Genomic DNA, 14985 nt, shown 5'->3' with positions numbered 1-14985 from the left:
TAAATATATTCACATAAGTTCAGTTATATATATTTTGACTTGAAGCACAATAAAAATAAGAAAAGGAAAAATGCTGTTAGCTTTCATGTCTTAAAGCAAAACAAATGGGAGGTCTAAATTTTGCACTGCTAGGATAATATTTCAATCTTTGATCAACAATTGGAAAAAATAATTTCAAAAAAGTATCAATGCTTTTATCCATGATCCAAAAGTCTCAACTCACATATTATTTTATGTCCCGTGGAATATCGCGTGGTGACAGCGAATAGAAAAAAATAGTAATGGAGAATGTCATGGTATACCAATAAACTTAGGTTATCTTCTCAAGGATATACATTTATTTAAATTGATTTATCCTTAAAGATCTTCATACGTTGGTGTAAAAGGGGTGGAAATGCGATTGGAAACATGAAATACTATATTTTGGCCTGGATTTTATGTTAGTAGCTGGAGGCTGGAACTCGAGTAATACATCACACCTGTAAGAAATACCCGAGGAACACGAAATTCCTTCTTACTGGATCGACAGTAAGCAAAGAATTGATCCAAGAAGGAAAATCAAACTGAAATTGATCGTTAAACAGTTTAGTAAATAATGCTCTTTTCAAACTAAATATGTTTACAGCTTTTTACATTATGAAAAAAGTGTTGGTTTATTGATGTTTATAAAGAAGTTAAATGTTAGAGATTTTGATAAAGCCAAATTTAGTTCATAAGCAAAGGTACTACTTGATAATCTCTGGTTATTATATTTTTGTTAAAGATTTCTTCATCTATACAAGGTGAATTAATCACATAAAAAAATACGAAATGAATATGACTATGAATTTAACTACGCATGATCTATGTATGCATGTACGCGTGTTATGTTTATGCTGACAAAACAGATGAAACAGTTAAATTGGTGATGAAATAAACATCACAATATAATCAGATATTTGGCTAGCCATCACTAGAGATAAACAACACCGGGGATAAATCCAGACAATCTTTGTCTAATAAAAAAGGATAACCATACAAACTCCGTTTCAGCTGGGGGTTCTAGGCTCTGGATTCAACTGTGAATGAAGTAAATTCTGTATTTTTTTTTATGCTGGGGAAGAAACCCACACTCAGCTGGAGGAACCTGAATCAAAGCTTGGTTGAGGATTTAAGTTTAGTACTTCACTGGGGGAACGTTGAGTCCCAAAGACATCAATTGGGGGATATTGAGCCATACATCTTAACATGTTATATCAAACTTGAAGTAAAGATCCGTCATCTAGGGATACTTGCAAGGCAGATCACGAAACACATGTAGTCCTACATTTGAGGTTTAAGCGTTCTTAGAGAAACTGTTGATATTCCTTCTTATATTCATAAGTCAAAGGAAAACACACACATTTCTATTAAAAACAAAAGCTTTTGTTTCAAGACTTCCTATCAAAAGTAAAAATGACATCTTTTAAGATAGAATAAAATAATAATTACAAATGAATGGACAAATTCTCAAATTTTATTAAAGGAATGGTAATCGGCAAATGACGTGATTCCATGGATCATTTATAAAATTTGGAAAATGGTAATTAAAGGGAAAAAGCTACATTAAAATAGGATGACCATTATTCTCCCTAACAACTTTTGAATTTCAAACATTCTTGAGCTTCCGATTGAGAGCCATTTGATTGAGAACTCTTGATGGATGAGGTCGCCTTAGATGATCCAATCTGGTATGATGCAGTTACTTGTCATTATCCCTAACTTTTGCCTAGATTGTCCTTTCAGGTTTTCAATCAACCAGGATGATTATTTCTGTTTATGTCTCTAATTTTTGCTTGGACCTCCCTTTCAAGTTTTCAGCCCACCGAGGCGCTCATTTTTAGCCTAAGCCACCCTTTCGGGTTTTCAACGTAGTGAGTTGTTCTTTTATTTTTGTTAGACAAAGTATTTCTCGACTGCATCAACGTTTACATGACGAGGGAGCTCCTCACCATCCATAGTCGCAAGAATTAATACACCACCAGAAAAAGCTTTCTTGACAACATATGGACCATCATAATTATGAGTTCACTTTTCCCTAGAATCAGAAATGAAAGATTGGATCTTCTTAAGCATGAGGTTGTCTTCTCTGAATACACGAGGTCGAACCTTTTTGTCAAAAGCTTTCTTCATTCTTTGTTAATACAGTTGACCATGGCATAAAGCTGTCATCTTCTTTTCTTCAATCAGATTCAATTGATCATACCTCCACTGACACCATTCAACCTCATACAAATCAGCTTCCATCAAGACTCTCATTGACAGGATCTCAACTTCTATAAGGAGCACTCATCACGACTTTGGTAAGTCTATGTGAATCATGATTGTAAGTGCACAGTCCTATCGCGTAGTTTTAAAGATTATGTAACCCACAAGGACTAATTATCGAACGTATCATGGTCTAATGTTACTATGTAAATCTAAGGTGAATGATTGTTCTAAGATTGGAGGGATGAACAGAAATGACTATAAAATAGAATAAAGATAAATATATAAGATATAGGGGATATCGGTATGTAATACATCAAACCTCGGGGATTCGATAGATAATTGGTGTAATCTTATTGGTTAAAATACTCTTCAGTAGAAATTATTTATAGAAATGACTTAATCTCACACTCTCATTTTTATTGACTCTGACCATACTCCTAAACCAGAATGCTTGGCTCTCGCAGACTCATTTTGAATTTAAAAGTATTTTTTGAATATAGATAAAGTCTAATTAATCCTAAAGCGCTCTCGTTGTGTTTAGGATCAATGCCTAGTTTCAGCTATCTGGTTAAAATCTCAAACTCTCGTTCTTGTTGACCGTAACCTTAGTTTGTTTTATACTATCGTACGAAAAACAGTTTGAGTAAAATAAGAAACTAAAACCGGAAAAATAAGTTTTATTAAAACTAACACCAATTATTTATTGAATCCCGTCGTTTCGACGGTCTTAACATATCGATACCTAAGGTTTAGCCGGACATAGATCCGATGACATACATGGCAATTGGGGAATTAAACATACAATAAGGCATAAATAAATAAAATAGTAAACAATAATAAACCTGGATTGCAATTTAAGAACTGGAATTGAATCTTGAATCTTCGATTAAATAATTCCGACAGGCTTTGGCAATGAATACCCCTTACAATTGAATCCCAAATGCGTAAAAATAATAAACCATAATAGTCCCGATGTGGAGAAATTATCACTTTTACAATGGTAAGAAAACTGCCTAGAAACTAAAAGAAAAATAAAGCAGAACAAAAATTAATCGTAGACTTAAAAACTGGAAGAAGAGAGATCCGTCGTGTGAGTCCGAGAGGTCTTTTATATATCCTTTCCATATTCCTCATTTGTAGCAAAAGTAGTGGAACCCGTGGCTAAAAAGGTGGAGGAAAAATAGGAAGACTAGGTTGTGGCGGTTGCCACAACCCTAGTTTCATGATGAGTGGTGAGCGCCACTCTTTTTGCAACCGCCTAGCACTTTTTAAGTGTTGGTGGCGAGCACCACCTCCCTCTTGGTCAAATGTGGCAGGCGCCACATCCTTTGGATAATGGGCGCCACAAGCCCATTTGCTTTGGTGGCCCATTATCCCTTTGGAAACCTCATTTTCTTCTCTTTTCTTTCCTTTTTCTTTCCTTTTTGCTATTTTCCATTTTTCTTGCGGTAAACCTTTTAATCGATAAATACATGCAATAAACATAAAATATTGTGTAATAATAAGTGTTAATTGAGTAAAAAGCAATGCATATGGAGCCAAAAATACGATACGTTTTCGCGTTATCAAACTCCCCCATACTTAAACCTTTGTTTGTCCTAAAGCAAATGCCGCATACATAAAAAAGTTTTGTAAAATATTTGCAGCATGTATTATCAAGACTCGTAGAAAACCCAGTTGCATTCGGATACTCATTCTAGTCTATAAAATTTACTTTGGGTCAGATTTGTATTAACAGGTACTCACTTCCATGCTAAGGGTATTGTTAGAACACACAATCGTAATGTTGCAACCATAAGTCTCCCTCATATATAAACCAATCTGAATCATGTTGTCATGCCTAAGCCTACCTTACTAAACCTTCTTTTTATCCTTTTTCATTCTGGCGCAATCACATTAAGCCCGTTATCCTTTCACATTCATAGCAAGATAGTCTATTAGTGACTATGATCTCATCGTTATTTCTTTCTTTCTTTTTCGCACTTTGGCTCAAATAACATTTGAAGATGGTTATACCATTGGACTAAATGGACGGGTGAGGATCACCTAACTTAGAGGGAACAACATTTTTCATACATTTTGTAATCGTTTCTTCTTTTAAGCCTGAAATCATACACTTATTTGCATTGACTTCTTGCATAATGTGTGCTTAGGATGGTGTTGACTGCTAGATAAACTACTTAAGGAAATATTAAAGGATAGAATTTAAGGATATGGCATGACAAGTACTCAAATCGATCTTATACTCGGGATATTTAAGGTGTTAAAGCGATACCGATCTTATAAAGCTTTTCCAAATCTCTACAATTTAACTCGAAACCATGATTTTTGCTAAAGCGATACTGTATCTCTAAGTCCTGATTTTTGCAAAAAAATTGTATGGCTTAAGTAAATAGGAAAATCAGTAAATAACAGAAACCACACATAAAGACTCGAGAGCACATTGATATTTAACTCGACTGACACTTTAACAAAAATTAAAATAACCATAAAAATTATAAAATAACAATAATTTAAATCTAACTAGAAAGCAATAAATAAAAAGCGGTAAAGCTTCCTCCCCCATACTTAAATCTTGCATTGTCCCGAATGCAACGACATAAGATAGGAAAGAAAGGTAGAACCTTGTTATGCTGTTACTGCACTTTCTGCCACGTGTACATGGACGTCCACCGTTCCCTGGCTGGTGAGGTAGCGTATAGTTCTGGAGATCTTCCACAGGTATTGTCAGTGTTGCCATTTCATCGATCAAGTCAGACATGTTTTGTTCGGTCCTGAAAGCGTAGTCGTGCTGATCATGCTGCATTTGGAGAAGGATTTGCATCATTTCAATTTGCTGAGCTCCCATGGTTTGGATCTGTAGGTCTCGCTGAGCGTCTAATTCTCTACGCCACAACAGTTCACATATATCTCATCAAGAGTGGCTGGTGCCACATTTCTTCTTGGTCTTTGATCGAAAGATGTACCTGCAACATTTTCAAATGAAGTGTGTGTTGTGTGAGGGTCAGTAGCGGGAGCAGTTTGCTCCAGAATGTGATCCTCGTAGGTGTCCCCACCAGCAACGACATTCTCAAGAATGTGCGCGGGGACTTGGTTAGGCACCAGATTATTAGTAAAACAATAATTATCCGGGTTGTGCACATCTGTGCGATTTGGATTTGGAAGGATGAGATCTTGTAAAATATTATTAGCAATTATTAAATTAAATCTACCGTCACTCCTTCGTTTTACTAGTTTCATGCTCCCTGCCATGTCAATGTCAATGGCATGATACGGGAGCGGGGTTAGCCTGTAGAATTTTTCTTTGAGTCCTAGGACTCTAGATATGGAGGTTATTAAACCTCAAAAAATAATCGGGCCTCGCTTTGCATTGATAATGGCTTACATGTGAGATAGCATAAACGGGGCGGTATTCACCTTTTGCAGCAAAAAGGTGGCGAACAAATAAAAGAGTTCTTTTTCGTTCACCTTGTTAGAATTTGCTCGGCCAAAAATGGTGCACGCCAATATTTGGCGGAAATATCGAATAGTCGGGTTTTGAATTAAAGTGGCTCTGTTTCTCTCAAAACTATGGGTTACTGTACGGTTATTGCCCTCCAAAATGGTTAGAAGGCGCGTTGTCAACCCTCAGTATCTGGGACCTCACTTACTACACCATCCCCATGGGGAAAATGTAAGGGCGTATTCAACGTTAAATAAACGAAACTGGACAGTCCCACTGGAGCAGTTTGTGTTGGGTGTGGGACTAAAGATTAATGAGTTTAGGAATTCTAATGTTAGTTGAGCATAGACAAGGTCTTTGAGAGATAGAAAATAATTCAAATTTAAAATATCTAGCATATAGTTAACACTATCTTGAATTCCTAAGGCATATAAACAGTGTTCATCGGCATACCTTATTGATTCGATCTTTCTGGCGCTTAGAGATGTGTACGTCTCCTCTTAAAATTCGCCTGGCTCGCCGTTTCTGAACACTATTTCGTATTCCCTCATCTGTGCCATAATGGATTTCACACTCCTTGTGTAATATAGTGAAAATAGAGCAAGAGAGGAGAGAAATATGTAAATGAGAGTTGTGGTTTGTTGAGGTAATGTTGGTGGTTTATATAGAGGTGAAGGTGGTTGGAAAATTAATTGGTAAATAAATAGCATTTACCATATTCAATGCCTTGGTCCAAGAGTTTTGAAAGTGGTTGAATGACATTAAGACATTGTATGCATGCAAGGAAAATCACAATAAAGGTGATTTGAATGGTCCAAATAGAGATCATGTGCGTGCATGCTTGTGTAGTGGCATGTGCCACTTTTGGAGTGTGTGGCGGGCGCCACTGTGAACCCTGTGGCGGGCGCCACAACCCTGACATGGGCACCACAACTGTGTGTGGCAGGCGCCACATGTAGTGTGGTTTCCCATGCGTGTGCTTTTATTTTTATTTGACCATGCAATTTTTAATTTACCAATAATATAGTGTATGAGAATAGCAAACATGATACATTGGAATGGAATTTAATCGTAAAATTGACGAATGAAAGAATCGGGTAGACGGAAAAAGATGAAATAATCTGTCTACCGGAATAAAAGGTAATAAAGTAATTAAATAAATTCCAATGTGTAAAAGTAAATAACAATAAAATCCCAAACAAGAAAATAAAATTAAATTTAGTAAATCGGTAACACTATAATAAATCAGCCATTACATCGACTATTGGTAGGAGGAGCGAACGAGTAGAAGTGCTAGTAAATGTGATCCAGGTTCTCTGTCACTACATCCATAAAGCCGTGGAATTCCATGCGGAGGGTGCTTAGCTCGCCTCTCAGATTGGTGACATCTGTCTGAACAACTTCGATGGCAGCAACATGATCGGTAAGAGGTGCAGCAGGTATAACTAGGGCATGTGATTCAACATCAGAGAGATAATTGTCATAGTGATAGTAGAATTGGGGTGTCTCTGGTGGAGAGGGTGGTGCATCTAGTGGTTCATCCAAATCATTGAGCCAATTGTTCCTATCATATACACTCGTCCTAGGGTCTGACAGGGTAAACAAGTGTACTACTTCGCGGTTGATTAGAAACTCAAACACGTATGGACCTAGGTTCCTAATGATACCAGTGTTGAAGCAAAAGTCAATATTCATTGGTCGTATACCACCAAAAGGGGTGAGCCTAATAAATGGTTGTCTCAGTCCGATGGCATTTGCTATCATGGTCACTAAGCCTCCCACTAAAATTGGTCCAAAGTCCTCTTGTTCCATACGGTACATATTATCTATCATAAATGTAGTAGCGTTAACAGGTCGGGCATGTGATGAACAATACATTACAAAGAGTTCTTCTTTAGACACAAAGGTTCTATTCTGTTCCTTTCCAAATAAGGTGTGAGCTAGGATCTTATAGAAGTAACGAATCACAGGGTTATGGATATTCTCTGAATGCATAAGGTCTAGCTTGGGATGGTCGTTCCTTGTGATGCTACCCCAGAAGAGATCTAATTGATGGTCTACTAGCTTGTCTTCCTGGGTGATGGTAAAGGTATCAGGTCCATGAGGGCATCCTAGGAGTTCAGCCATTTCTCTGTGGGTGTAGCGATAGTCCATATCAAACCACCTAAAGGTGATTAGGCCTTTGTTAAGTCCAATACCATGGTTTGGCAGGTGCACTATGGAGCTTAGGAATTCTAAGGGCAACCTACTGTAGGAACTAAATTTTCTCTTCATGGCAAAGGTGTCCCAGCCTAGTTGGTTAATTAGGAGTGTAACATTGTCTCTTATACCTAACTAGGTCATGGAGCGTCCATCTGGGTACAAGGTTAGTGTCATTTCTCTCTGAGCTAGAGCCTTAAAACGTCTCCTTTGAGCTCTGCCTCTGAAGACTATATCCATGTAATCTACTTGTTGCATTGTGATAGTCAGTAGCTAGATAAAATCAAGTAGAATATAGCATTAAGTTAGTAATGGTCAATAATACAGAAATTTACCGATTAACTTTATGAGAAATAAATAAAGAAGATAACAAATAAATAAAAATTAAGCAATAGTAATAATTATAGATTTGTGATGAAATTACATAGTTAAAGACGGAGTGTGGGTTGTCTCCCACTAAGCGCTTTGTTTATTGTCATAAGCTCGATAGAAATAGGATAGGTGTTATTCTTTCGAATGAGCGTGAGGCTCTGCAAGCTTAAGATTTGCAATGAAATCATTGTTATCACTGTTGTGGTAATGTTTCAACCGTTGGCCATTTACTATGAATGGTTCGCTTGTTTCTCCTTTTATCTCTATTGCTCCATTCGGAAAGATATTGGGAATTTCGAAGGGACCGGACCATCTAGAACAAAGTTTTTCGGGAAAGCGTCTGAGGCGAGAGTTAAATAGGAGTACTTTGTCGCCTTCCTTAAACTATTTCCTTAATATGCGATTGTCGTGCCATTTTTTTGTTCTTTCTTTATAGATTCAGGCATTCTCATACGCATCTAGTCTAAGTTCTTCTAGTTCATGGATATCTAATATTCTCTTTTTGCCCGCGGTAGTGTAATTGAGATTAAGGGTCTTAATGGCCCAATATGCTTTATGTTGAAATTCTACCGGCAAATGACATGATTTTCCATAAACTAGCTTAAAAGGTGTGGTTCCTATTGGGGTTTTATAAGCTGTCCTATATGCCCACAGGGCTTTTGGTAATTTTGAGGACCAATCTTTCCTAGAGGTGGCAACTGTCTTTTCTAAGATTTATTTAATTTCTCGGTTCAAGATTTCTACTTGCCCACTCATCTGTGGGTGGTAGGTTGTTGCTACGCGGTGCCAGACTCCATATTTCAGTAATAGCTTTTCAAAAATCGTTGAAATAAAATGGGAGCCACCATCACTGATGACAAGTCTCGGCCCTCTGAATCTAGGGAAGATTATTTGCTTAAAGAGTCTAATTACCACTCGTGTGTTGTTTGTTGGAGAGGTTATGACCTCAATCCATTTTGATACGTAATCAACCGCAACAAGGATATACTTGTTACCAAAAAAAGATGGGAAAGATCCCATAAAATCGATTCCCCAAACATTGAAGACTTCTACTTCCAAAATACCTTTAAGCGGTATCTCATCGCGTCTAGATATGTTGCCAGTGTGTTGACACCGGTCGTAGTTTGTGATCGCGATGTGGACATATTTCCACAGAGTAGGCCAAAAGAGGCTGGCTTGCAAGATCTTAGCGCAAGTCTTCGAGGTGCATGCATGTCCTCCGTAGGGAGTAGAATGACAGTGGGAAATTACGTTTTCTACCTCATCTTCTGGGACACATCGACGGAAAATACAGTCGGTGCCTCTCTTGAAAAGTAGAGGCTCGTCCTAATAGTAGTGTTTAAGATCGTGGAAGAATTTTTTCTTTTGTTGGTACGTCAAGTCTGGCGGAAGCACCCCAGCTGCTAAGTAGTTGATGAAGTAAGCGTACCATGGTAATGTGGTTTGGGTGTAAATTGCTTCCACTACTTTGTTTGTTTTAGTATCCATATGGGTTAACGCATCTTTAGCTGTATTGCTTTCTAATTGAGCTATGAGTCTTTCGTATGGAAAATCATCGTTTATGGGCACTCGTTCAAGTTCAATACCTTCCATTCTTGGCAAGTGATTGGCAACGACGTTTTTCGTGCCTCTTTTATCCTTGATTTCTAGGTCAAAATTATGTAATAGTAAGATCCACCTTAGGAGTCTTGGTTTGGCATCTTTCTTGTTCAACAAGTATCTAATTGCAGCATGATCGGTATAGATAATTATCTTTGCTCCTACTAGGTAGGAACGAAATTTATCCAGAGCGAACACTACGGCTAAAAGTTCCTTTTCTGTGGTGGCATAGTTCATCTGTGCAGGGTCTAGGGTTCTACTTGCATAGTATATTGCATGAAGTTTCTTGTCCCTTCTTTGTCCTAAGATTGCGCCTACAACATAGTCACTAGCGTCACATATGATTTCAAATGGTAATCTCCAATCGGGTGGTTGCATGATAGGTGCGGTAATAAGAGTTGTTTTCAGTTGTTCAAACGCCGCTAGGCATTTGTCATCAAAGATGAATTATGCGTCTTTCATCAATAGACTAGTCAGTGGTTTTTTTATTTTTGAGAAATCTTTAATGAATCGCCGGTAGAAACCGGCGTGTCCTAAAAAGCTTTGTATTTCTCTTACGGTTTTCGGAGGCTGGAGGTTTTCTATAACTTCTATTTTGGCCTTGTCGACTTCAATCCCATTGTTGGATACTATGTGTCTGAGTACGATTCCTTGTCGGACCATGAAATGACATTTTTCCCAGTTTAGCACTAGGTTCACTTTTACGCATCTCTTTAGTACCATTTCAAGATTCGATAAGCAGCCTTCAAAGCTCTATCCGCATACGGAGAAATCGTCCATGAAGACTTCCATGCTGTCATCTATGAAATCTGCAAAAATTGCCATCATGCATCTTTGGAATGTTGTGGGAGCGTTACACAGTCCGAATAGCATTCGTCGGTAGGCGAATGTACCATAGGGGCGTGTGAAGGTCGTCTTCTCTTGGTCGTTGGGATGAATAGGAATTTGGAAAAATCCCGAATAACCGTCTAGGCAGCAGAAGTGAGAATGCTTAGCCAATCTTTCAAGCATCTGATCAATAAACGGTAAAGGAAAATGACCCTTCCGAGTGGATTTATTTATTTTTCTATAATCAATACACATTCTGCTTCCATTAACCATTATTTGTGCTATAGATTCTCCTTTTTCATTGTTAACAACTGTGACGCCTCCCTTCTTTGGTACGACATGTACTAGGCTGACCAATTGAATATCGGATATCGGGTAGACAATCCCTGCTTCTAACAACTTTTGCACTTCTTTCTTCACTACATCACTCAGAATGGGATTTATCCTTCTTTGATGTTCTCTAGAGGTCTTACTATCTTCCTCTATCATTATGCGATGCATGCATATGGAAGGGCTTATTCCTTTTAGATCTGAGATATTGTAGCCTAAAGCAGTTGAGTATTTTCTAAAAACGTGTAGAAGCTTTTCGGTTTCTATCTGGCCTAAGTCTGCATTTACAATTACAGGTTGCTCAAGTTCAGTGTTTAGGAATTCGTACCTTAGATTTTTGGGTAACGTCTTAAGTTATAGGGTTGGTTTCTTTGGGCAAGGCATATGATCGGGCGTTAGTGCTAGGCATTCACTTAGGTTGTCATCTTGGCATTCCTTACTTAAATTTTCATCTTCAAAAGTAGGAGGCCTTGAAATTTTCAGTATTTCAGAGTATGATGTTTGTTCATTCTCCATTTCTATTATGCATTCGTCGATGACATCTAGTAGACAACATGTGTCGTCTATAGCTGGTTCCTTTAGGAATTGCGTCAAAATGAATTCGACTTTTTCCTCACCAACTTCAAAGGTTAGCTTGCCTTTCTTAACATCTATGATAGCTCCGGCTGTGGCTAGGAACGGTCTTCCTAATATGACAGGGATGTTGGAATCCTCTTTTATATCCATGATTATAAAATCAGTAGGAATATAAAATTGTCCTATACGCACCGGAACATTTCCTAGCATACCTATGGGAAATTTAACAGAACGATCTGCAAGTTGTACAAACATCCTCATAGGTCTTAGTTCTCCCATTTTTAGCCTTTCGCATATGGACAAGGGCATTAAACTAATACTGGCTCCTAAGTCGCATAATGCTTTGTCGATGACAAATTTTTCGATTACGCAGGGTATGGAGAAACTACCTGGGTCTTTCAGCTTAGGAGGCATATTATTTTGTATTATGGCGCTACACTCAATAATAAGTGTAACAGCTTCGTTATCCTCTATCTTCTTCTTGTTAGATAAGATTTCTTTGAGAAACTTAGCATATGAGGGCATCTGAGTTATGGCTTCTGTAAAGGGTATTATGATATTCAGTGGTTTTAGAAGCTCTACGAATTTTTTAAATTGCCCTACACTTTTAGATTTAACAAGTCTTTGGGGATAAGGGATAAAGGGTTTATATGGTGATGGAGGCACATAAGGTTCTTCTTTCTCTACGGCCTCTTCGTTTTTATCTTCCTCTTGTTCGTCTTCCTTCTCAGTTACCTTATCTGGGTCTTGATGCATGGATGGGTTTTAAGTTATAGGGTCGGTCAGTCCGTCTAGTTCTGTCCCACTTCATAGTATAATAGCATTTGCATGACCTTTCGGGTTTGGTCGCGGCTGTCAAGGAAATGTGTCTGCAGGAGCAACAGTATATGCTTGTTGTTGAGCCACTTGCGAGATTTGTGTTTCCAACATTTTGTTATGGGTGGCTAATGTGTCTACCTTGTTTGCTAACTGCTTGATTTGCTCACTAGTGTGTATGTTTTGATTTAGGAAATCCTTATTTGTTTGGGCTTGGGTAGCTATAAAGTTTTCCATCATTATTTCTAAGTTTGACTTCCTAAGAGCATTTTGAGTATTTGTGGCAGCTTTATGATATCCTGGTTGTACAAAAGGTGTTTTATTAGGTGCATACAATGCATTATTGTTTTTGTATGAGAAGTTGGGATGGTTCTTCCAACCTAGGTTATAGGTATTTGAGTAAGGGTTTCCTTGATCATAGTTCACCTAGTCTGTGGAGGTTCCTGTCAAGAGTTGACATTCTGGGGCAGTATGCCCTTGAACTCCGCATATCTCGCAGTTTGGTGCTACGACAACCACGGTGGTTGCTGGTGTTATGGTCAAGCTGTCTATCTTTTGAGTCAGGGCATCTACCTTGGCGTTGACATTGTCAAGACTGCTTAATTCATACATGTCGCCCTTCGATTGAGGTTTCTCTATAGAGGTTCTTTCGCTTCCCAATTGGTAATGATTCTGGGCCATACTTTCGATGAGTTGATTGGCCTTATTGTATTGTTTATCCATCAGTGCGCCACTTGTGGTGGCGTCTATTGTCAATCTTGTATTGTACAAGAGGCCATTATAAAAGGTGTGGATTATCAGCCATTCTTCTAGACCATTATGTGGGTATAGCCTCATCTTATCTTTGTATCTCTCCCAAGCTTCAAAAAGTGATCCAATTTCCTTTTGTTTAAACCCGTTTATTTGGGCTCTTAGCATAGCCGTCTTACTAGGCGGGAAATATCGGGCAAAGAATACTTTCTTCAACTCGTTCCACGTAGTGACAGAGTTGGACGGTAGAGATTGGAGCCAAGCTCTAGCTCCATCTCTTAATGAAAATAGGAAAAGACGGAGTCTTATAGCTTCTGGGCTGACACCATTCGCTTTCACCGTGTCTGTGTATTGCAAAAATACTGACAAGTGTAGGTTCGCGTCCTCCGTGGGACTACCTGAAAACTGGTTTTGCTGTACGGCTGACAACAGTGAAGGTTTTAGCTCAAAATTGTTGGCTTCGATCGCAGGGGCAACAATGTTGTTATGAGGTTCATCCTGTGAAGGGATTGCATAATACTCAAGAGGACGATTTTTCACTTGTTCGGCCATCTCTGGTTGAACAACTGATTCAGAAGTAGGAATGTTAAGGTCAGGAAGATTTAGCTTGATACGATGTTCCCGTATCAAGTCTCATATCCGGCGTTCTAATCTAAGAACACGCTCGGGTTCGTCGAATTGTATCTTTAATTTCTCGCCTTGAGAGCGAGTACTTGGCATACACTCGATAAATGTAGAAAGGGAAAAAGAATTGTTTGCCTTAGTCTATGTGAATCATGACTGCAAGTGCACATTCCTATCGCGTAGTTTTAAAGATTATCGAACCCACAAGGACTAACAATCGAACGTATCGTGGTCTAATGTTACTATGTAAATCTAAGGCGAATGATTATTCTAAGATTGGAGGGATGAAGATAAATAACTATAAAATAGAATAAAGATATAAGATATAAGATATAGGGGATATAGGTATGTAATACATCAAACCTCGGGGATTCGATAGATAGTTGGTGTAATCTTATTGGTTAAAATACTCTTCAGTAGAAATAATTTATAGAAAGGAGTTAATCTCACACTCTCGTTTTTATTGACTTTCACCATACTCCTAAACTAGAATGCTTGGCTCTCACAGTCTCATTTTGAATTTAAAAGTATTTTTTTGAATATAAATAAAGTCTAATTAATCCTAAAGCGCTCTCGCTGTATTTAGGATCAATGCCTAGTTTCAACTATCTGGTTAAAATCTCAAACTCGCGTTCTTGTTGACCGTAACCTTAGTTTGTTTTGTACTCTCATACGAAAAACAGTTTGATTAAAATAAGAAACTAAAATCGGAAAAATAAGTTTTATAAAAACTAACACCAATTATTTATTGAATCTCGTCGTTTCGACGGTCTTTACATACTGATACCTAAGGTTTAGCCGGACATAGATCCGGTGACAGACATGGCAATTGGGGAATTAAACATACAGTAAGGCATAAATAAATAAAATAGTAAACAATAACAAACCTGGATTGCAATTTAAGAATTGGAATTGAATCTTGAATCTTCGATTAAATAATTCTGGCAGGCTTTGGCAATGAATACCCCTTACAATTGAATCTCAAATGCGTAAAAATAATAAATCGTAATAGTCCCCTATGTGGAGAAACTATCACTTTTACAATGGTAAGAAAACTGCCTATAAACTAAAAGAAAAATAAAGCAGAACAAAAATTAATCGTTGACTTAAAAACTGGAAGAAAAGAGATCCGTCGTGCGAGTCTGAGAGGTCTTTTATATATCTTTTCCATATTCCTCATTTGTAACAAAAGTAGTGGAAACCTTGACTAAACAGGTGGA

General features: G+C 37.9%; 1 non-coding gene across 1 annotated transcript; it reads left to right on the top strand.

The window, feature by feature from the left end:
• The first annotated feature begins 13202 nt into the window (after positions 1 to 13202).
• LOC127077125 (small nucleolar RNA R71) lies at positions 13203 to 13309 on the top strand. The gene has a single exon (XR_007787106.1). It is a non-coding gene; the product is annotated as a small nucleolar RNA R71 (small nucleolar RNA).
• Positions 13310 to 14985: the final 1676 nt, after the last annotated feature.

Source organism: Lathyrus oleraceus, chromosome 4 (assembly GCF_024323335.1).
Source record: "Lathyrus oleraceus cultivar Zhongwan6 chromosome 4, CAAS_Psat_ZW6_1.0, whole genome shotgun sequence".
NCBI lineage: Eukaryota > Viridiplantae > Streptophyta > Magnoliopsida > Fabales > Fabaceae > Lathyrus > Lathyrus oleraceus.
This window is presented reverse-complemented; position numbering and strand designations above follow the sequence as displayed.